Source organism: Boleophthalmus pectinirostris, unplaced genomic scaffold (assembly GCF_026225935.1).
Source record: "Boleophthalmus pectinirostris isolate CB_2022bp ecotype Guang Dong unplaced genomic scaffold, ASM2622593v1 HiC_scaffold_4, whole genome shotgun sequence".
Taxonomy (NCBI): domain Eukaryota; kingdom Metazoa; phylum Chordata; class Actinopteri; order Gobiiformes; family Gobiidae; genus Boleophthalmus; species Boleophthalmus pectinirostris.
This window is the reverse complement of record NW_026571353.1, coordinates 19,686,264-19,709,791: the sequence shown is the minus strand read 5'-3', so window position 1 is coordinate 19,709,791 and position 23,528 is coordinate 19,686,264. Positions and strand designations below refer to the sequence as shown.

Sequence of the window (23,528 nt, the reverse complement as noted above, 5' to 3'; positions counted from 1 at the left end):
TATTTTAGCACATTGTGAGGTCAGCTGTATGCCAGTGACCAGGTTATTTATACTTGCCACTCAAGTTGATATTTCTTGCTTTGTTCAAATTTTTTGGAAAAGATACTGCAGCAGCAAATTATTCACTTACAAGCCTGACATGAGTTCCATTACACATTTTAAAGTGGTAATTATAGACAGCATTTACAACACAGAGACATGGTTCCCCTAGGGTTGTAATAAAAGGATTGATGTCCTCCTTTATAGGTAAGGCCTAGTCCTACAGATAAAGTTGAAACGAACAAATAGTCCAACTCTGGCTCCATGACGGGGCCTCAGTCGCAGTCATTCTACAGTACGAAAAGCAGCAACTGGGGCCCATATATCAGCCTGGAGGACAAGAATCATTCATCTGGCCAGCGAAAAGGAGTGACTTTGAAGTTCACCGCTGTGAGGTGAAAGAGCAGCCATGGCCTCAACCTCTCTGTTTATGTAGCTGCACTAGCCCAGGGAGAGTTCTTAATGAATGATGTGTATAGACCGATACTACAACTCAGGCTAAGTGCAAACACCACATCTGTGGAAGTGTCTAGACACACCAACGATTGCCTTTATGTTTACATTTTGCATATGAGCCGGTGTACATTCACACGTTTTATGGCTGTGTAACTATATAAACAGACAGGGTCTTACACAGGGATGTGAAGAGGTAGATGACTTACCAGTGAGAAGTATACCAGACTCCTTCAGCCATGTCCTTCGCTTGAGGGTTTGCAATGATTTCTGGACACATGATGTCTCTTTTGTCATTTACCATCTGTTTCCAAAAGCAAAAGATTACATTTGGTAAAATACATTTTATGAATTACAGATTTTGTCTTTTGTGTGTATTTTTGTACTTTGTCTCAAACTGCTTATTTTCAGATGTTATAGTCCTAGGAATTTACTCTTAGACAGTGGATAGTGTCTGGAAGTGTTTCCCTCCATTAATTCCTTTGAATAAAGGGCCAGCCCCTCTCGCCCTGCAGCTCATCTGCATCTCTCCTTAGCATACCTCGAGCAGCATGTTGTCCTTGTTGTGTGGCTGCTGCATGAGGCCCGTGGTTATAAATTATGGATGCAATGCAAAAGCTGTAAAATTTGTTGTATCTTCTATTATCTTCATGTTAAAGGCCACAAAAGCTCTTCAGTGAAGTCAGCCATTAAGAAATGACAGGTATTGCTATCAGGCTTCTTTATAGCCTATTACCTGCAATGACAGCAGCTGCTGCTGCACCACTGTACGGCCTATCACATTATTTGCAGCTAAAGTCAGCTACTGTGTCATTTCGCCTCATTTTCTTGACAGTGCTATCATAAATCCATTGGGCTGCAGGGGAAACTGTCTACTACCTCGATTATCTTCATAGCCTGAATGAATTCTGAAATGTATGTAACAGGCAATGACTGCTATGGATCAGGAGCCAGGGCCGTATCCTCTCTCACTCTCCTGCTCTTCTCTCTTTTAGATTATGTGCAAACGGGGAATCAGAGATCGGAGCCTCAGATAAAAATGAACAAAATGGCTGCACTTTCAAGAACACATGACACTTAATACTGGGTGTGTATTATTTTTAATGACTGCATCTAGTCATATGATTAATAATCCATTTAAAACATAGTAAATTGAATTTTGATATAAGACCAAAATCCAAAACTTTTGCTACCAAACAATGGACTGTACCTGTCAATGCAAGATTGTGATTGGCTCCAATGATGACCATTGACATGATCCATGCCCTGGAGTGTGGGATGACAGCATTTTCAAAAACTCCATGCAGAACTGCCAAAAAAAACAAAAACAAAACTCTAAGTACTCTAAGTTCAGCATATACATTGCACAAATGTCTGTATGGAATAAATTTATTTATTAAGAGTAATATATGATACCATTACAAGAAGTTACTGTCTTTATTATGACAAATTACATTTACCATTGAACAGCAGAAAATGTCTAAAAATAAAAATATGCTGCAAGAAATTCAGCAATTTGCATCTGCCACTTTTTACTGAATCTATTCCAAGTGCCATTCAATGTCCTCTTTACCTTTTGTTCGGATGTGTTGAGCCCCAACTACTTAAGCTCACCTCCTACCTAGTCCAGGCTTTGTCCCCATGTTCTCTGCAGACCAGTAATGAGCAAAGCGCCACAAAACCAGTAGGAAATTAATGAGTCATTACAAACAGGGGCTGAGGCCGCTCCACAGCCTCTCCTCATCCTCTACACTCCACCTCAGATGCCCACATGTAATCCTCCCTCTCTCATTGCTACAGCCCATACAGAGATCCCAACACCTCCCTATCAATTAGAGCCTATTACAAGGCTCCCACCGTCGCAGGGCAAATAAAAGGGGGCTTCACAGCTCAAGAGCACGCACAGGCGAGACGGGCGAGCTGAATGAGGAGTCTAAAGGTGCTCTTTTCACACCCTTGGCCTTCTCCATTATGCCCATGTGTAGAGCCCCTGAGGAGAAACTTGCAGACCCTGAAAGACTCTGGGATGAAAATAAGTCAAGGGAGGTATTCTTGGTCACACCTTCTTCCTTATTACTCTATTCCAGCGCTAAATTATATCATAACTTGTCCTTAGGCAAAAAAACATGGTCACTGTGCCCTTGTTTGAACAAAGTTAGAAAGTAAGAAAATTTGTTAAGCAAGTTTTTTCTTCAAACATACATGTTGAAATATTGTGCACACATACATACAATACATTAAGCGTTTTTTTATCGTATTATCATGTTGGTGGTAAACTGCACCTGCATGTGACCACTACTACTGATAAAGTTGTGGCACTTATACAAGGCTTAAAGCTGGGGTTCCTGATATTCAATCAGTGAAAATGAAAGGTATAACTATCTTCTTGTTCTGGCTCTCACAAGCCTTTTGGCACATTGTATTTGCATTAATTACTTTTTTTGGCAACTCACACAGCTTTTTCAGACAGAAAGAAGCAGGATAGACCACCCTTGCACAACCAATCAACTCTCATCCCAAAGCGTCACATAGGGACTCATATGGTTCTTTCTTATAAGATTTTAACAGATCAAATGTTTTCTAATTAGATTAGATAGTTGTCTGATTTTGTCTCAAGGTTCTGCTTGGGGGGATATCTTATTTTCTAATTTATGAAGACTCCTCAATATCCAATGGCCCAGTGACAACAGAGAGAAACATCAACCCTGAGTTTTGTTTATTTACTATAGGAAATACAGTGGAATAAAGAATTTATTAACTGTTTTGTCATGAACCTCTTACCCAGATTATAAAAAAAATAAACAGAATAATAATGAGATTATTGATTTTTTTTGTCATCCATTATGCTGCCCCATAGACAATATCTACTTATTCACAAAGCTTTTGACATGAAAAAAACTGTTTTACATTGCCAGCATTTTAGAACACTGTCTCTTTTCCCCTATAGTGTATGTATCAGCTTTTCATTGCTATGCTCAATGACTTTTGAAGATACGGCACATTTCAAGGCAATCCCTCTGAGAGTGAACGGGTGAGATCACATGGGTGTGAGGTGGTTTAGAATGCCAAATCCTGCTGAAAGTGTCATTTCCAGTCGCAGACATCAATTTAGTGTGTGAACCCGGGCCTCAAGAGAGCGCGATAGCCGAGGAGATCCCTGACAAGAGCAAAGGGCCTGGGGATCAGCTTCTGCTCACCTGGATAAGACACCAGAGGTACAAAGCGCTTCAAATGCAGGGAGCCAAAAGAGAAAAAAGTTGCAAGGAAAACATGACAGGGAAAAGAAGGTGGAATTTCATGGTGAATGAATTAGCAAAGAAGTATCTATTTATATATAAACTATAAAAAACTCACACAAAAGACTGCACAAACAGTAATAATAATTTTTTCATAACTTTGTTTGAATATGGCATGTTATTCTTGTTTCCTTTAAATTTCACCTCGGGACCAAATTAACTTCTTTGTTAAAATTTTCCCAATAAAATAAATAAAACATACTAAGCTCCTATGAGGGCATGTTTTTTAGACTATTTCAATGTTGGTGCAGTTACTGATTTTGGAGTGGCAAAAAGGTACATTGGCTTGTGACTCCCTGTGCCCGCATTCCACATTAGTGCATTTAAAAATAGCTCTTAATTACTGACAGTGCAACATCAGGGATAATAGATACAGTCTCAATTATCTACACTAAATTTGCTTATAATTATTGCACCAGCTTGTGAGTCTTGTTTTGACACCCTTGCACTTAAATCACATGCTATATTACACTGGAGCAGATGTGAAGAAATATACAGATGTTGGAGTTTACTGCTATTATAATTAGCTAAACACTATAAAAAAGGTTAAACACATATTTACTAACTGAACTGACACAAATATAAAGTCAAATGAGAAGACTATTAGTTTTATGTACATCCAAATGCCTCTTACAGACATATTACAATTCAAATTCAAATTGTTGAAGTCTTCAGCATAAAATCTCTAGCCTGTGGTGGATCCTGGACAATGACCAAAGCACTTGTTCATTGCAACACGCAGACATGTCACTGACAGAAAACTATTCACTGTTGGATGTACCAGTCTATGTCTTTGGACAGTGGAAACGAGCTGTTGTCCAACATGGCCCTTAAAGGTGCAATATGTAACTTTACCACCATTTAAAGATATCTATCTCTATAAAGTCAAAAAAGTGATACTGCCAGGCCAGGGCACAAGGTCAGACCTGTGGAGAAGCAACCCAAGACATCATTTTAGCATCATAAACACAAATAATTAAATATTTGCAAGATAAATATGTTTAATGCCATACTGTGAAACATTCCAGTAAATGCAATAACATCTCGATGGAAACAAGCAGGTGACACCCCCAGCCAGAAAGGTTATGTAGTGCACTTTTAATGAGAGGCAGAAATGCTTACTGCCTTTTTCAGAGCAGTGAAAATGCAGCTAGTTAAAATGTAAAATCACATACAGAATTGGATATTTGATTCTAGGTCTTTGAGATTCTGCCTTATTTCTTCACCTAGCCTGGGTACACATGAGTGAATAAGACAGGACAAGCTTTTGGCACAATTGATTGTTAAAATATTATCTATTAAATATGGTAGATAAAACTGTCTACTGTATCTGTCATGCATCTTGTCTAATAATGATACAGATTTCAAAGGAGAAAAAAACTCCTCTGGGCCGACTATGAAAGTTTAAGATGCAATGTGGTAAAATACAATGTGCCGTAAAATATTAATGTGTGTGTTAAAATGATGCTGGTGGTAATATTTTAGATTGCTGCTGTCTGTAAAAGAGGCATATCTGTATTTATTTACAAGCAGGGGATAGTGGATGGGGCTTTTGTTTGAGGTATAGTGTTTATGAATATCGACTTGGGCTCCAAGGTAAGTGGCTATAAATCTGAGAGAGGATCTTTGTAAAGTTCCCTTGGAGGACATAACTTCTAGTCCGAGCACCTCCTTCCTTCACTTGACTTTTAAACATTTAGATGTAACCCCGGACGACTGCATTTAGAGGAGCTTCTAAATTATAAAGAGCTCCATTTTGAGAGTCCAAGTGTTAACCAATCAGACGTGATAAATTGGGCAATAGATTTTCTCAGTGGAAAGAAACAAGAGGTGCAATTGGCCCTTGATCTGAAGTGTTTATGAGTTAGGGGAATACCAACATTGATCTCTGTTGGACTTGCTACGCTACTGAAGCAGGGAAGATACTTTTAAAGCCCTCCTGACTATTTTAAAGTGTGTAAAAAGAAGATAACACTATTTCAGTAATTTAACATTTTTCAGACACAGTCCTTCTATCATTTTAAAATCTTTGTATTGCTGTCTTTGCTGCTGGATATAAACTGGGCAAACCTATATGTTTTCTATTTAACATTGCTCAACCATATACAGTACAAACATTACATTATATCCAAATGACACTTCTGTTATTTATTTTAGCAAAATGGCTGCTAGCTATTACACTGCCCTTTTGACAGTTTTTTACATGACAAAACCATTAGTACATCTTTAAAATCCATGTTACTTTATGCTCTTTTACACCAGTCCTCATTTTGCATAATGGAAAATGTATCTGTGAACATAACATTTCAGACCCATGATGATGAAAACTGCTCAAAGCTGAGTGCGTGACCTGTTCTAATGAGAGAAGCATGTCAGATCAAACCACTGTAGTATCAGAGCTCACATGACCCTGGGCCAGTTAGACTGTGCAGCGAGAAGAGGCTCACATGGAGATCCATGCTCAGGTGACTCTTTGTTGCACCATACTGTATCTTTGACATTTTCCACAAGCTGGATTTATATGTTTGGGAGGGATTGCATCAGTCATGTTACTGACCTTATATAATGATGCACATATAACCCCAGGCCAAATGGTATGTCTAATAATGTCTTACATTTATGTATATGTACTGCAGTATAAGTTTTACACTATTGTCATTGTTCATTCACTCCATACCTTGTAGTGGTGCATCATCTCTCTACTGATGATAGCAAGGCTGTTAATTGCCTCCTAAAACCACCTCTTATTTTACATAATACATTCACAAAACGTGTCTCACATGTATACAATGCAGAGGTTAAAATAAGACCAAGTCCAATCTCTACCAAATTTTTAGACTTGTATGACATGATTGTTGCTCTCTCCATGTTCAGGCTGACTCGAAATTTTAACGACTGCATGGAACCTATGTTATAATTCGACCATTTCAAGATTCTGTAAATTTATATTTAATAATAATATTAAATCACAATGCTTTATTTTAAAATGTTCTTTCTCTAACTCCTCCCCCAACATGTCAGTGGCACCATGAAGAGTGCTCATCATTAGTTCATATAATTTGCACACAAATAAATTATATACATTTGGAGCTGTACAGATAAGTGGTAGATGATAAATGAATGAAACATTATGGTAATTAACTGAAGGTAAAGTCTGTATTTTGAGATTAGGTGTGTGCTTGTGCTCCTGAGAGCTAATGAAATTAGTGAATGTTTGGAGCCTAATCAGTCTTGATTACCTGTTGAACACTGCAAATCGATCGCCTCTCAGCTCCTGCACAGATATGAAGGCTGATTGTCTCTAATTAAATGTGTTGTAGATATAAAACACTGGGAAATAATATGCCACACATAACTACACATTCCACAACAAATATTGTAATGCCATGTCTTAAATACTGCTTGTAATAACCGAATACTACAAAATTATCATTCCATGTAGTAAAAACTATGTAAATAAAAACTCAATTAGATTAATCAGTGACATGAATGAACTTGCTCAATGCCTTCTGTGAATTATGATTTCCCTCCTTGTCTTCACTTCCTCTTTAGTGAGGAAAAAGTGGAAAGCCAACACCACTTAAAGCCCATATTTACAGTTACTATCGGCGTGTTGTTTTCCAAAGAGCAGCACTGTGCTATGGCTTTTTTAATTTATTTAGCTGTGAGGCAGAGTGTGATAAGACAGAACGAAGACTTCCCTCATAGGAGGCACATGCCAAGCCTGACATAATCCAATCTGGTCCATTTTCACCAGCTTTTGTCTTGTGTTTTTTGCTTCTCTTTTGGACTTTCCTTTGGTTCCAACGATGGCTCAAAAACCTGAAATGACACAATTCGGTCGCACTTGTATGGTAAAACGGCTGCGTTCCAAACAGCTTTTCTGTGCAGAAATCCTTGAAGACCCACACACATTTAAATCTGGCCCTGGGGGCAACAGGCTCAAAACCACAGAGATAAAAAAAATAAAAACATCCAGGCCAAAAGCAGAAATATATATTTTAAGGAAGGGCTTACCATGGCAACAAAAAGGCATGTCAAACTTGTGGAAAGGAGGCATTTTGACTGAACGGTAAACACAGACCAGTGTGCCCGTAGGAGAGCCAAGCTAAAGCTGCTCGCATATTAAAGGGCCCGGCCTCATGGATGTAAACAGCAGAAAGACAGACAATGGCAGTAATAACAGGCGTTCATAAAGAGTGCTTTAACGGTCATTTGTGAGAAGAACCATAGAGGCTAACACAAGATGTGCCACAGGCAAACCCACAGAAAGAAATGAAAAAGTGTCCTTATTACCAAGTGTCAACCAGGCAAATTTCAGAATGTCAAGCCAAACCTACATCAGGCCAAATCTAATGCATACAATGAAGCTGCATGATTTACTGACTACAGCTACGCACAATAGAGCAAACCACTCATATCACAACATTAAAGTATGGTGCCCTTCTGACAGTAGCAGCTCTATGTATGTACAGTACTAATTATTAAAACAGACAAAAAATGGTATTGAGTTTAATTTCAAGTTGAATTTTAAATACAATATTCTGCAAATATCTTGTTTTGTACAATAATTAAACTAAAAACTATATCAGAAGTTGACAAGAAAAATTAAAACAAATAGTAGCTAGTTAACTCCAGTACTACATGCACCCTGAAAAGTGAAGGAAAAAACACAACAACAAAGAACATTCTTACCTTGCTGTACACCCATTGCTGTTTGCACTTGTGCCATAAATGCTTATAGCCCCACTGTAAACACAATCAGTCCAGTGCAGGGATGATGAAAAGCCGTTACTCTTATTATAGGGAAAAATAACAAGCTCTCATGAAGGCATTGATTGTTTTCAAATCGTACATCTTTGTAACAGGAGTGTAAAGTAGAGCTTAGTCGCCATTATGAGACGCTGCAGCTACATTGCTTTTGATTTTCTGTCAACATCCCTCTTACCAAGCACGCACTGTATTTACTAAATGTACCAGGGCCAAGAAATGGATTGAATATATTGTTCGTCTTTTGCGATCCAAATTGTGTCAAGCAGCTAGATGTATTGCAGGGTTTTTTATTCTGTTTGTTGCACTTTGCCAATGTTTAAAGGTATAGTGTAGTCTCAGCATCAAACCAAACATGAATTCAGAGGGAACTCAAGTAAACAAGCAACTCTTTTCCTAAGCATGGATTATGAATGAAAGAAAAAAGTCCAGAAGTGAAAGCGGTGTCCCTACACAAATCATTGCCAAAACACTAGTCACTTTCTTTGTCTGTATTTGTTAGCCTTGTATATAGGGCTTTACATGCAGTTTTATGATGGTAATGATTTTTAAATGTTTTAACAAATCCAGCAAGGCATTAAAATGTAGACAGACACAGTAGATCATAATGATGTTTATAATAAAATTTTAGTTGGCTTAATCTGTTATTCGTACAGTCTCTGATATCATATTCTGCACACTGAACAGAAATTCAAAACTGATATACAAGGATACAGTCTTAAAGATTTAAGTACATTACACCTTGCACCGTACACTTTAAAGGAATATTTTAGTTACAGCCTTTATCCCTGTTGCTAAGTTGCCTGACCTAAATGTCTATTATAAGTCATATGCATCGCCCTGCTGTACCCTGCAAGTCACGGCCCCTCTGTCCCCTCTAAGTACCCCAATAAATTCAAATGTAATGTTCCTAAATGAGATCACTTACAAGTGCCATTTCTCTTCTGCTATATTTATCACCTAACACTTTGGCCTTCATTAACAAATGGCATTCACCGAGGTGGCAGCTGAGTGATCCTCTTCCCGCTGTGGGACACAGGGACGCACAGAGGTGGTCACAGAATGACACAGCCTGGACAGAGGGCGGCTGGAGCACTGACGTAAGACCTGTGTAAAGTCAGGAGCTACTTTGTCAGGAGGTCAGAAGTGATCAGCATGGGCGACAATACATACAGAATATGGATATGGACAAGATTGCTGCTCATAATGGAAATATGCTTATGAAACAGTGACAATAATGAAATATAATAGAAACCAACAGACCACCCACTGCCCAATGAGGATGAGGCAATTCCTGTGACCATTTATATGCATGCTCTAATTGGCTGTCGTCTCCCACTCTGTGAAGACAGTAAGAGCATTGGCCCACTCATGTAATATTACACACTCTTTCATCACTTAAGGTTAAGCCTACCTAATACCTATTGTTGAATTTATAGTCTGACTATTCTTCTTGGCCTGGCACCCGTCTCATCTGCATTGGCAAAGAGCAGGCATCAATTTAGTGATTAATTATGATGACAATGGTAAGATGTGGAAAGCAAGGGTAACCCCTTTTTTATTTTCTTTAATAAACATTTTAAAACAGCTTCATTATAATAATGTATTTTGATTAACGATGTTTACCACAGTGCTGGTGGTGAAAATTGCTTCCCCATAAATTAAACCAATAAAAGTTAGTTGATGAATTATTGCCTAAATGTAAACTGTTACAGTGTAATTCATTTGCAGCAGCTCTTTACAGTAACAACAATATACTCATTTGAGCATTATTTAGAGAAATTGTTTGAAAATGGTTCTAAAGAATTTAAACTATAAGTACTTGGGCATTACCCATGAAAATAGGGAGCATAAATATGATTTTATGTGGTTCTCTTAACATGTCATGTCGCTTTTGTTTTGAGAAAGGAAATCAATTTCTCCATTTCTCTGATGAAGAGTGTATTTATGACCAATCCCTACTGAAAATATCTATAATAAATGCTAAACTATAGAAGAGTAATTTATATGCATTTGTATTCTGTTTCTCAAATCAATGTATCTAATCAATCACAACATGTATGCACACATAGTACAAATATAATTAGATGTTTTTGTTTTTCTTAGCTCATTACCAAGTTGAACAACATGGTAATATCTGTGAATATCACAAAATAAGCTGATTAACTACGCTGAAGCTCAGAAAGCCATATAGAAATCAATTCATAACCTCTGACTCTGACATACAAAACATTGTTATCACAAATCTATTCACTTTTCTAATATGTTCAGAAATAATGCTTTGTGTCAGATAAAAAAAGTCTGCTTACCCTGCAGGTATATTTACTATCTCTGTTTTTAAAAAGGGAAAAAAACGAATGGTTCTTTTTTGGGGGGAAAGTGTAACATTTTAACATCCCCGTTTCATCTAAATCACTGACAACAAAATAGCCTCTAGCATGCTTCTCTCTCTCTCTCTCCCTCTCTCTCTCTCTCTCTCTCTCTTTTTGCCTCAAAGTTAACTATGACATCTGGCATGGGCTCTGAACGCCATGACAACAGACGCTGCCGCAGCTCCACACACGACACTGCAGCGTACTATTGTAGTGCACTGGAAAAATAGACAGTGAAGGAGAGAGGCAGAGACACACAGCTTGTTAATGGGAAGAATGTAATGCAAAGAGATCAGTAATTACCATTAGTTTAGCTACACCCATAGAACCAACAAGTGGAAGACAAAAAGCCAAGTTATCATGAAAAGAGCATATTACTGAGGCAAATCTTATTTGATAAATTATCCAAATGCTGTAAATTTGAACAATGTTTAAAATCATTACCTACATGCATTGATAATGTGTACAGGTAGTATTTTTTAAAGACACCAAAGATTCATTTAATACACACATTATCCACTATATATGACCCAACTCCGGGCCAGGTGGGAACCGTCATTTTGAAATTGACACAATTTTTATGTCTCATTTTAAGGCTCAATTTTATTCACATTTACTATAAAAATGCACTTTGGGGAAGACATAATAATAGTCAACTCAAGAAAAGCCTGAAGTTATTTTTTCTTGATGCTTCTATAGTCATATAATTACTGTGAAATAGTAAAAGAGTAAGGACAGTCATTTTAAGAAATGCAACATGTTTAAGAATGTAACATGGTCATCATGAATTGAACTAAACGGTTGCAATATAAAAACAAGTGGTCTGTTGGAATTTAACTGTGGTCATAGTGTATGCCTATGGACTGTCCAGCAGCGTCCTCTTGTGGACAATGTCTGAAAGACAGCTTCTTTCAGACACTGCAGCGTCTCTCTACCTTCTCCTGCTGCAACACTACTGTGGTCAGACAGAGTTTCACACTTTGCCTGTTGTTTTTTCCTGCCTGTGTTTTCCACTACAGCCCGGTATGATCCAGGTGACCTCTTAGTCAAATATTTAGATGGTCGATTCCTACCTCTTTAAGGAGCTGCCTCTGCCACCTCTCTTACAGAAATCAATGGGATAAGTTCAAATGACAGTGGAAATGTTCAAATAGAAATAAGTTCATTGGGAGGCTACCGGGACGAGTGTTGGCAGAGGTAGGTAGCACTGAGTGGGGGGTGGGGAGAAGCTGGTGCCAAAGGTGGGGCCTTGATGCAAATGTATGCACACATCCGTTCTTGCATATGCATATACGGATGAGACGATAAGAAAGAAAAAAAAAAAAAAACACAGAAGAAGGTTGAACACTTGAGACACAATAACGCCAGACAGGGCATTTATGTTTACTAATGGAGGCGAAGGGAGAAGGGGGCAATATTGGGTGCATGATGCTGAAAATGGGCTTTGCCTCTTGTGCTAAACAGAGTGACCTCTAGTCGGGGCCTTGGGAGAGGCGGGTGTGAGGAGGGGATAGAGTAGTTAGAGGAGCGAGCGCGCACTGTTTCCTTCAGGGAGCGACACTGCACCAAATAGCATGGACAAACCAGGGCATTAATATCCTGGCAGTAACCCCCTGACAATACCCCATTATGTATGTACGCCTCTGTGCATTACACACCTTGAACTAGAAACAATCGCCCCCTTTTTTCTTTTCCTTCCCCTCAGCATTTGAACCACAGCCAAGAAATGCGCACAGAATAATTCATTATATATTTTTTATTTCTTCTGCAAAAAACTGAAACACACACACACTCACACACACATTGTAGTGAACACCTTATGTGCTCTTTATATAATCAGTTACCATGTGACACCTACCTTTTCTGCAAATGACTGTTTGCCTTTTATTTTTCCCAGTGTTTTTGCTCTATCTCTCCCTTCCAGCCATGTGCATCATCTATAATTACAATTCACACTGATTCTAGCCTGCAAAGCTAAAACCCGGCCTACAGTATAAAAATAAGAAAGCGGCTTGTATGAAGCAGAGGGGGTACATGACAGCCAAGGCACAAAGGAGGAAAGTAAGGAGGGAAAAATGAAGCAGGCGGGAAACAACACGAGCGGAGTATTATGATGTCTCTAAATGGGGAACGTGTCTCGTGACATGGGTCCCCGTCCAGATATTGATTGCTACTGTGGTTTCAGCACTAACACAAGTGGAGAGCCATTGAACTTTAAAGCAAATAGTGCTTCTCCCCCGCTCAGCGTCCTCTCACAGGCGATCAATACAGGTTGGCCCACCACATCTAACACCTCTATCTGGAATAATGGCCTTCCTCCCATAGTTACTGACCAGGAAGAGACACAGACTGACTCATACAGACAGGTGAAGATTCAATGGTTAAGCTCAAAGAAAATTTTTAAAGAAGTATGTCTGCTATAGAGTAATTATTTAAAAATGAGAACTACACATAAATCATAAGTCAAGCATTATCACAGTTAGGACTATATTCAATAAATAAATAAATAAATAAATAAAAAGGCCGTGATTACTTGGCATGAGAGTGGGACAAATGTGTCACGATAATCATTGGCAAATAAACTGTAATCAGCAACATCACAAATATGATTTGAATTGAACTGACTGTTTAAAAATGTGAGTTCCACAGACATTCATTTCCTATTTGAATAATTTGGTGTTTAAACAACTATTATAGAATTATACTTTGAACAACAGTGATTTAGAAGAGAACATCTTGAATAAGCATCTTTTTTCTGCACAATCTGGAGGTATAATGGTGATTATTTTTGATGGTGATTATTTTTGTTGGCAGTTTTCACAGTGATACAAAATGTACCACAAACAATCAGCAATTTATTGTTTATTGTAAATCCTTGATTACAGATGAATTGGAGTAGGAATAGGATTTTTATTGCTGCTGGAATTATTTACCAACCTACCCATGTTGACTAAACAAATATAAGCTCTTATTAATCTAATATTGTACTGTAAAAAATATACATGTATATAAAATAATGGTGACCATCCTGAACAACATACCTAAAGGCACATAAAACAGTTTTAAATTTCCAAAGCAGCAAAATCACTCACACCCCACATTTTGTTGTTAAGATCTCCCATTTACCTGTCTCTAGGTGGGCTGGACATATCTTTGATCCCCATTAGCTTTGTATTGGCCGCAGTGACCCTAATGTTCCCAGCCCATTACATCACAGCATCGAGTGGAGATTAGATGATGTCCTGAAGAAGAGGGGCTAGTCTTGGGGTTCAGCATGGCTGGGCAGAGATCAAGTGTGAACGCTGAGAAACGCCCATCACCAATTCTACAACACTGGGGAACCTCCAGGGACCCCTCACACAACACGCACTACATTCACCTCCACTCTGTCCTACACGCCCACAACACCATATTACACACAAGCAAACGCCCAACTTTTGTAATCTTCAAGACGTCCATGTTTGTTTTTGGTGATGATGTTGGTAAACTTTGTACACTTGAGGTGTGCTTTTGTTTATTAAGCTAACAAAGATAGTGTCTGTAAGTTGTCCAGCCATATGCAGCAATAATATCAACCTCAGTTAATAGATTGGTAGGTTTTACTTTACAAAGTATTTTCTAATATTATAGTTAACTGGATTGATTTAAGTCTATTGTTTAACAGTTAATAGCTTTGTTGTTGATTATATATTTTATTTGTTATTCAGATGCTGTATTGTACAAGGCGCTGCAACACTTTAATTTATCCATTGCGGGAGGAATAAAGGTTATATTATTTTATCTTAATGCACCATTAGAGGTAAACAGTATTTTCTATGTTATAATGCTATCTAAACTGGTTTATTTTACCTGAAGAAATGGAACAGAAAAGGGAAACAAAAGTTACATTTTGTTGCTTTAACTACTAACCCTGGACAAGACCATACTCACGCCCCTCATCCGTTCTATCCAGAACGAAACACATTATTGTACAAAGGACACATTTCTGACGAAGGGTTCAAAGCAATATGCAAAATCACCAGAGTTTTCTCAGCTGAAATCATCTGATCCCTTTTATGCCTGAACCAGTTTCAGCTGTAAGCCAGATAGCCATAAAGGGACAGAGAGGGGCAAGTGCATGAGAGGGGGAATATGACAGAATGCAACACAAGCACAAAGTGTTTAAAGATGGCTGATGTCAGAAGTCAGAGTAAGGCAGCTTTTGGCATCTTGAGTCCGTAGTGTGCAAATCAAGGGGCCAAGACAGGACAGTCTGAACATGGGATGAAACAGAAGCCTCAAACATGGCTGCAATGGAAGGCCAAATCTCCTTGTGGATTTTTGCAGCAGCAAGCTACAGAGTCAAGAAGTGCTGACTGCTCGCTGCAGGAATTTCACTTCAGACTGAGGATCAGAAAGAGATCTGTTGTGACCAAAGTCCCTCATTACAGGCTCAGGGAGACTGTGACAAAGACTTTGACAAAACTTGTCAGCTTGTGGCTTTCTATGAGAACATATAAGCAGCAAAATGGGTTTGGACAGTCATAAATCGGTCAGAATAACCCACAACAATCAAAACCAAACTATTGAATAGTATGTTAAAATGTTCTCTAGAAGAACTATGAATTTAAGTATATTTTGGAAGAATCATGGAAATAGTTCTTCATTCATTTTCAAACATAATGCATCTTACATTGGATATACATAGAAATGCAAACTTATTTTCATAAAACTGCAAACTTTAGCACAACTGTTTCACTTGATTTATCATCTAAAGGTTATTGCATTCCATTAATTAAAAAACAAAACCACCAGTAATGTACAAAAACATGAAAATGTTCCACTTTCTAATTTTGTCTTACCCACTGACAGCGGGGTGAGTAAGGTCGGTCATCTATTTGAACTCCATTAGGCCAGCATTAACCATAGTGGCCATAATGTTCTCCACTTCATTACGCTCTTGCTGGGAAAGGCAATATGATCGTGGTAGAAGTGAAGGCCAGGGGTCAAGCATGGCTGGGCATTGCTGAAGTGTGAACGGAGGACACGCCCTCTTTGCCCATTCTATACGTCCTAAATTCCCTTTGGAGACGCCTCAAACTGGTACCAGCTTTCAATCAGTCAAGTCATGTATGACATCGCCCACTGAAATCAGAGGATAAAAGCTCATTGTTGCAAACACAAACTTTCTGAATAAAGTAGTCATAGCGCCAATATAAATAGTCTTTTAATACCATACATCAACATGGACATTGTTCATTTATAGTTTTTAAAAGATAATATGTACATAAATGCTACAACATGTGCTTCATAAGCTGGCTGTTTTTCTAGTGATTCCCCAAGTTATTAGATCCAATTGTGTTAATTTCAGCAGGGAGTGGCCACAGGGCATCTGCAACCACCTTTGACAGCACTGAATTGAGCTTGTGTGAATAAGTCAGGAGAAAAGTGGTACTGTCCTGTAGCTGAACTCTGGCTATACACATGTCCTACCTTTCATCCTCTGACCCCATTATTCTGCTTCCAACGAAACCTCACCAACATGCTTAAATGGCCTGGTCCTCCGAACTCTCCCCCTCTCTCATAATGTTATCTTAAGAAATGTGGAAACAATTGAACTCGCATTTGATTTTGGCAGCTGAAATGACTACCAGATTGGCATTCCTCTTGAATGTGTGTGCACGACCGACGAGTTTCCTCCTCCCTGGAGATTTCATTGAGAGATTCCAGGAGTTGTGTGATCCAGTTCCTCTCATCATAGCAAATTGACCATGTGCACTTGACGGCCAGCTGAGTAATCTTGTGACACGTCGGATTTAACACACCACTCTACCATTGCAAGAGAAAAAAAATCATTCTGAGGGGAAAAAGTCATAAATAACCTAGCAAAATAAGGAGTTTCAACTCTCTACTTGCCCCCTGAACCTGGCTGAGAGAGCGATCAATAGGAGAGGAGATGCATGGTTTTCACCAGAGTTATGTGCTCACGATTATTAGGGCAGCCATTAAGTGCCCTGGAGTGTACAACCAACATGGAACACAAAGTCAATATAAAAGACTAGTTATTGGAGTTGTGAGGGCAAAAGGAAACATTTAGGGTGCATGAGAAACTACTTGCCGCAAGAGATTCAACAAACCTTACAACAAATCCTTTAGACAGCTTAAATCAATGTGATACTATTTGCTGATTGGGTTGGGTCATGCATGACACATGTATGTAAACATGCCCAATTCACAGGCTAATTTCTATTAATTGTTATGCATAAATTCAGCTCTAACCATTGATCTACTGTTGCCCCTATTTAATATTTTATAATAATGACACTGACTGTGTAGAAGGGTTCAAGACTGAGATGACACTGTGAACACCAAATGACGAGACAAAGACAAATAAATGGGGCATAAAAAACAATCCAATCAGAAAAAGCTGTGCCAGATCACTTTTTGCTATAGAGATTGTACACAAACTCACTGTTTCATTTTAGATTATTCAAACTGTTTTTATTTTATAGAGACAACTCAGACTCAAAAACTATAACCTCGAGATGCCCCTTTGGATTGCTGTGATAAGATTCAAGTACATACTGTCTCTTTTTAGCCGCTGTGCTGGTCTGAGCTCAGTGGAGGGACTGAGTGGGGGATAGGAGGGAGGTGATGAAGAGGAGGGGGCAACTGAAGGGGTTTAGAGGGGGAAATGTGGTCATCAATTGCTGGCAGCAGATCCAGGGAGAAGATTATTGGACGGTAACCCAGCAGCAGATGTCTGATGAGTGTCTATTAACCTGCTTCCTACATCTCGTAGGCCGTGTCGCTGATGAAGTCAGACTAGGAGGCCTTGTCCCGCCCAATAGGAGGGGTTCGTAATCCCTCTCCAGGAAATAGCTGCCAGCAATCTCAGCTCTTGATTGGCTGTAGCTGGACAGCTTTGGCACCACTAATTGAAGAGGGTTGCTTTGGTGGAAATTGAACTTGACCACTTGACCAAAAACTATGTATTGCTTTTTGTTTTACTCCTAAATCAGTATCACCAGCTTTGTAGTTCTATATATTATGTTTAAAAATATTTGAATGGGAGTAAGAAAAAAGACATTGGCCAGGCTAAGGTCACATGAAATACCCCTCAAAACCTTTTAAATTATTGTACTGCTGGTCAGAAAACCACAATATTTAGCCAGCCTGCTGCCAAACAAGTACATGGCAAAGAAAGGTTACTATGGAGGTTAGAGATGGGAGGTGATACTTGGAGTACCTTGTTTAGGTGCAGCACATCTGTTCTTGTATTAAAGGCATATGGGCTGGGGCCAGCCAACCCGTCCTGAGCCTGCGTGGACCCCAATCAGTCCTGATGGAGATGATGTAATGGATCTGCTCTGGCCTCCCTGCTCCTCCGAAGAACAGAGCACTGTACAGGCCCTATAGTAGACCTGAGACTCTGCCAGTTTGCTGTCAACACCTGCCGCTCACGCAGGCATGCAGGGACACATGCAGGAAGAATGAAGGGATGGAAACAGGGATAAAGGAGAGGAAGTGCCCAGATGAGCTTTTCAGTATGGAGGAAGAAACAGCTGGTTAAGGATTCACACTTTTCCTTAGTCTTTTCTTATAACACGTGAAGAACAGTAAATATTCAACTATAAAGTTTAAAAATACAAAAAAGAAAACAAACAAACAAATAAACAGTTTATGCCCGTGTGCCATCTAAAGGAGAGTTGAAAAAAGAGAAAAAAAAACTAAACAAAAAAAACTGATGAAACAACTGTGTGGCAAATATATGAGAATATGGCCTGTATGGTTGAACTGGTCAACTAGAAGCCAACTTGAGAGGCACTTGTGTAGCATGGCTTCCAAGATAAGATGCAGTCACTCAGAAGTGACCCAAGAGCTTGTCACAAGGGATGTAATGAGGTCAGATTACAGGCTAGTCCACAGACTGGCTGCAAAAGGTTGGCCCGTAATCCCACAGTCATTAAAGGAATGCTTTGTTAAAAGTGGATGGAGGAGAGGGAAAAGAGAAATGGAGAAAACCAAGAAGAGGGGGAATGTAAGAGGTGTACAGGGGAACTCAATAACACTTGATTCGATATGAAAAGCCTCTTGTTGCCACCCAGGAGAAGCCCGCTGAGGAAGGATGTGAGGGTAGCCAGCCGAGAGACTCCTACAACCAGGAACAAGACATGCCTTGTTCCGGGTTTAAGGAGCAAACAGATTAAGATGAATTGATGCAAGCTTAGTGACTTTGGAGAATGGCAAAGGGGAAAAAAACGCCCACAGATCAATAAGGCTTAGGAAGCAAGCATCCAAAGACAGAATCTCTACTCACTTTCAGGGGATAACACTCGATAAAGGAAAGGGTTTCAGATCTTTTATGGGTCTACTTGGTGAGGTTTAGATTAAAAAAGAGAAGATTTAAGGTGTTGAATAACAATAATAACACATTTGAAAGTGTCTATTTAATACTCTATACAGATTTCTGCATTTGAAAACAACAAGGCACGCATTCATTATTAATATTGGTTGATTTTCTGTATAAACTTAAAGTAGGGCTGCTTAAGAAAGAAATACACTGGAGCACACAAGAGGTTTGAAAAGAAGCCCGTGCAGATAGCACTAGCAAGTGAACATACATCAAGTGTCCCCCAGTGCACTGTGACAGATCCGTGCCTAAGCCGGCCTGGCGGGGCCTGTGCCCTGATGTTTGCAGAGATCAGAGAGAATCATCTAGGTTAACATGGTAATTATACGCAAAGCCCCGCTATCTCAGACTGGATCTGATACTGTTTTTCTCCTGACTACTGTGAGATCCAGGCATCCAGTCGGAAGGAGCGACAGCCATCTCCCAGAGCTAATCCCTAAAGAGGTGTACCACCACCTTCTACTTAATGAAAATGAACATGCTGTGAAAGCATTTCATCACCTAAAATGGAGGCCATCAAGAAGGGACCAAGCCCTATCCAAACCACCAGTGTCACTATGGGCCAAATGTCTCTTTCTGTCCCTGGAAAAGAACAGATGTACCAGTGAATAGTTGTAAAACAACATTTAAGAAGATCAGATAAAGGAAACTTTATTTGTCCCACAATGGGGAATTTAGAAAATGTATATTTTGCGACATAGTTTTGGCACATAGATGCGCATGGCTTAAAAGCCAAGGCAAACCGAAGGAAATAAATTTAAACTTAATATAGAAAAGATAAAAATATTAGGTAAACAATGTTTTGTTACACGTCATATCGTAAAAAAAAAAAAAAAAAAAAACATGAATAAGACTGATGATAAACTTAAATGGTCTTACAATTACACACATCAAGTCAAAATATATATAGGATTATAATGGCAGAATCTACTAGCCAAAAAGGCGGTGTGTGGGGAGTCCAGGAGCCTCAGTGGTTCTGACTCTTATTTCCCTGAATGTTTGTTTATGTTTTTCTGTATTTATTGTATTGTGTATTGTTTCTGTGACCGCAGGTGTGACCTTTGACCTTAAAGTCATTAGCCTTTGCAGGCTGGATTTTTAAACTGCACCATGTTGGTGCAAAACATGTGCAGGGAACGAGAGATGGAGGGAGAGACAGAGAGCACGGGAAGGGGAAGAACGCTCCAGGGCCAATTATGGCCCCAAGAAAACAAAGGGCTATATTTCAATGATTCCTCCAGCTGTGCTGTTTATGAGCTGTGTGCTTAGTCTCTCAGTGACCTTCACCTCCACACTTGCCCCCTCTAAGGGAAAACAAGCTAAAATGGCCTGATGCTCAATCTTTTATTTCCCCTTGTTTTTTCACAATTCAACTTTTTTTTCTGGGAGCCTGCTGTTTATTTGACTGGGGGTTTGGGTGGTATTTGTTACTTCAGCTTTTCATGTCACACCAGTTTTATTACCACCTCAGCATCCCTTTGTGTCATGTTTTAAATGGCTTCAGATGTAAAAAGTAAAATATATTGACTAATCTAAAGCTTAAGAGCAATGTGTGCATCATCTATAACCTTTATAACGCTTCCTGTCACTCTGCAGCCCTTTTCTCACATACACACACATGCTCAGCCATTACAGACCTCATAAGCAAGGTGTGGGTATCAGTCACTAAGGCCTTACGACAGCTCTAACCTTCCTAGGCGACAGAATGCACCATCTTCTCTGCGGCCCTATTGACCAAAGCAATAAGACATTCTGTATGGTGTATTAAAGTCATTTTCCACATGCTACCTCAGCATCATCCATTGTTCATGCAAGCTCTTGCTGACCATAAAGGAGACAGTTGGGGGAAAAAAAACTCCAGCTTGTAAGTGACCAAATTTCTATTTTTTTCATAATCTAAGAAAATTGTTTTTTATTTCTTTTCAGTCTTAAAAAAGGTACCAAAGATCATCACAGTTACTCCTGAGGCAATTTCAGTTTGTCAAGGAAGACAGAGGGTTCGAGAGAGGGCTTTTCACTTGGATGCATATGTCCGCCTAACCCAGAGAGCATGTTCCATTTATGTCCTCCATTCAGTGTCCAATTTCATCCCTCTTAAATCTGCAAGCAAAAAAAGCTGGAATAGGGAGGCGTTTTGGCAAGAGGCCGCTATGTAATTCGTCGGGGCCATCTGTGTAGTCCGTGGACCTGCTCTCCTCTGCTCCCCATGTCAGAGGTGCCGCTGGATACCGCAGTGTACCTCGCCCTCGCCTCTGCTGAAATCAGCTCCAGTCCGGGACCATGTGACAAATGATTCCAATCTAGGCTGAGCGCCCTTGACTTGACCCTGACCACTGTAGACAATAAGGGCAAGCTCAGTCACTGGAAAAGATGTTCTGCGCTAATAAACCCGAGCACAGAGCAGGGATACCAGGGAGCGAGCGGAGGCACGGCTGGAGCGGTGTAGACGGGAGGGGGGTCAGAGAGGGGGGGCGGACGGAGAGAGAGAGAGTTCAGGTGCTGACCTCTCAGGTGCAGGTTGATAATGAGTCTCCCTGTTTGCTCTGTGAAAATGACCTCAGAGACATGAAAGGGGCCGGAGTACAACAAAGAGCGCCATTCTGTGCCTGCCTGAAATGGGATCGCTCCCGAGATTGGCTTATGAATGCACTTTCCATTTCATTGCTTTTAAAGGCCACTTAAGCCAAAATACAAACATGTAAAAGTAGTAGGCTTATATGAGCACACTTCCCCAGACCCCACACATACCAGACCTACACTACACATATTTTGATAACACTTTATAATAACCAAATGCATAAATGATAGTAGCTTAAAAAACTGTTTAATTATGAGGTTATGGTTACCAGTAAGGTATTAAAAGTAAACCTGAATCATTCTGAATTTAGTAATTATTATTATAATTTATTTATTTTATATTTTTATGTATACACTATAAAACTCTGTACTTGTATTATGATATTTTAAATACACCAATCACAACTTGCAACATCCCACTTGCACATGTCCACATCAGTGGAGGAGGTGATTCACTATAGCAACCAACCACAGAAAGAATCAAAAGTTAAAATTGGCAGGCGTTAAAATGCAATGTACACAAAACAGCATATTTTATTGGATGCACTCCATAACAACACCATTAAATACAAAGAAAGGCCGATAACAATTAAAACATACAAATGAAAGCCCAAACAAAGACTAGTGCAGACAATAGTGCATGTGCCTGGCGTTATCTCCTTAATAAACCCTATAAAAGAACTGTGCCATTGCCAAATGTGGTGCCGTAAACATGCCACTCCAGAACACGGTTTTGGGCATCCCGTTAGTTATGCTAATGAGACCCTCACCCTCCGCTGTTCTCCTCTCTTATCCCGCTGGCACGGTCTTCACTCTTTTGCAATACACTACTCCAATGTCAACCCATCCTCCTATTCTGCTGGCACCACACTAGATAATACACAGCAAAATGCAGATCCAAAGAGGCGTGTAAAAAAAAAAAAAAAAACATGGCAAGAGTATGGAGGAGATTTCTTTGAACTCACAATCAGGCCATTGTTTTATATTTTTGTGGTCCAATATGTTGCAAAATATGATGTCTGTCTAACCATTTTTGAGGTGGGTAATTAGACCTGGTTTATGAATAAGTTTTAATGAACAGATTTTTAATGAATAGATCCAGAGTTTAAAACTTCATGTAGTGGCACTTTGGGAACAGAAGTGTATCAGCAGGTTCCTTGTTAAGGCGACTGAGAAAGTTACAGAGGGGGAAAGTGCTGGGCATGACAGGAGCCCGTAAAGTCTGCTAAACTCGGATGAGTGTCAATGTGCAAGCCAAGATTATACCATTTTTGCTTTGGCTCCAAAACACTCAAACCCACTTGTCACGGCTCGAACTTTTTGTCTTGTGTGTTTCTATATAGTGTGTGTGTATTTGTGCATCCTCAAGGTCTTGCGTGGCTTTCTTCAGTAAGCCAGGCCTCTGACATGTGGATTTGTGGCTTGACTGCAGAGGAGTTCATCACAGATAATTATGTAAGAATGTGTTGGGAAAGGAACAAACCACGGACAGTCTGGGCTGGCAGATGCTGCGCTGCGGCCTACACAGTGCCCCATGCTCCATGCTCTCCAGCCTCACGCGCTGCAGCCCCCACTGGGCCTCTCCAAAGCCGAGGAGGTTAGAAAACATCAGCCAAAACCAGCTTTGTT

The 23,528-nt window shown here is 39.6% G+C and overlaps 1 long non-coding RNA gene across 1 annotated transcript in view; it reads right to left on the bottom strand.

Moving 5' to 3' along the window:
* The window catches only part of LOC129411208 (uncharacterized), a 244,771-nt gene that overhangs the window by 154,925 nt on the left and 66,318 nt on the right, over positions 1-23,528 (bottom strand). Inside the window, exons 4-5 of the long non-coding RNA XR_008633188.1 lie at positions 1,703-1,801; positions 702-796 (exon numbers count right to left, since the gene is read on the bottom strand). This is a non-coding gene — a long non-coding RNA (uncharacterized LOC129411208). The remainder of the gene's footprint in view (positions 1-701; positions 797-1,702; positions 1,802-23,528) is intronic.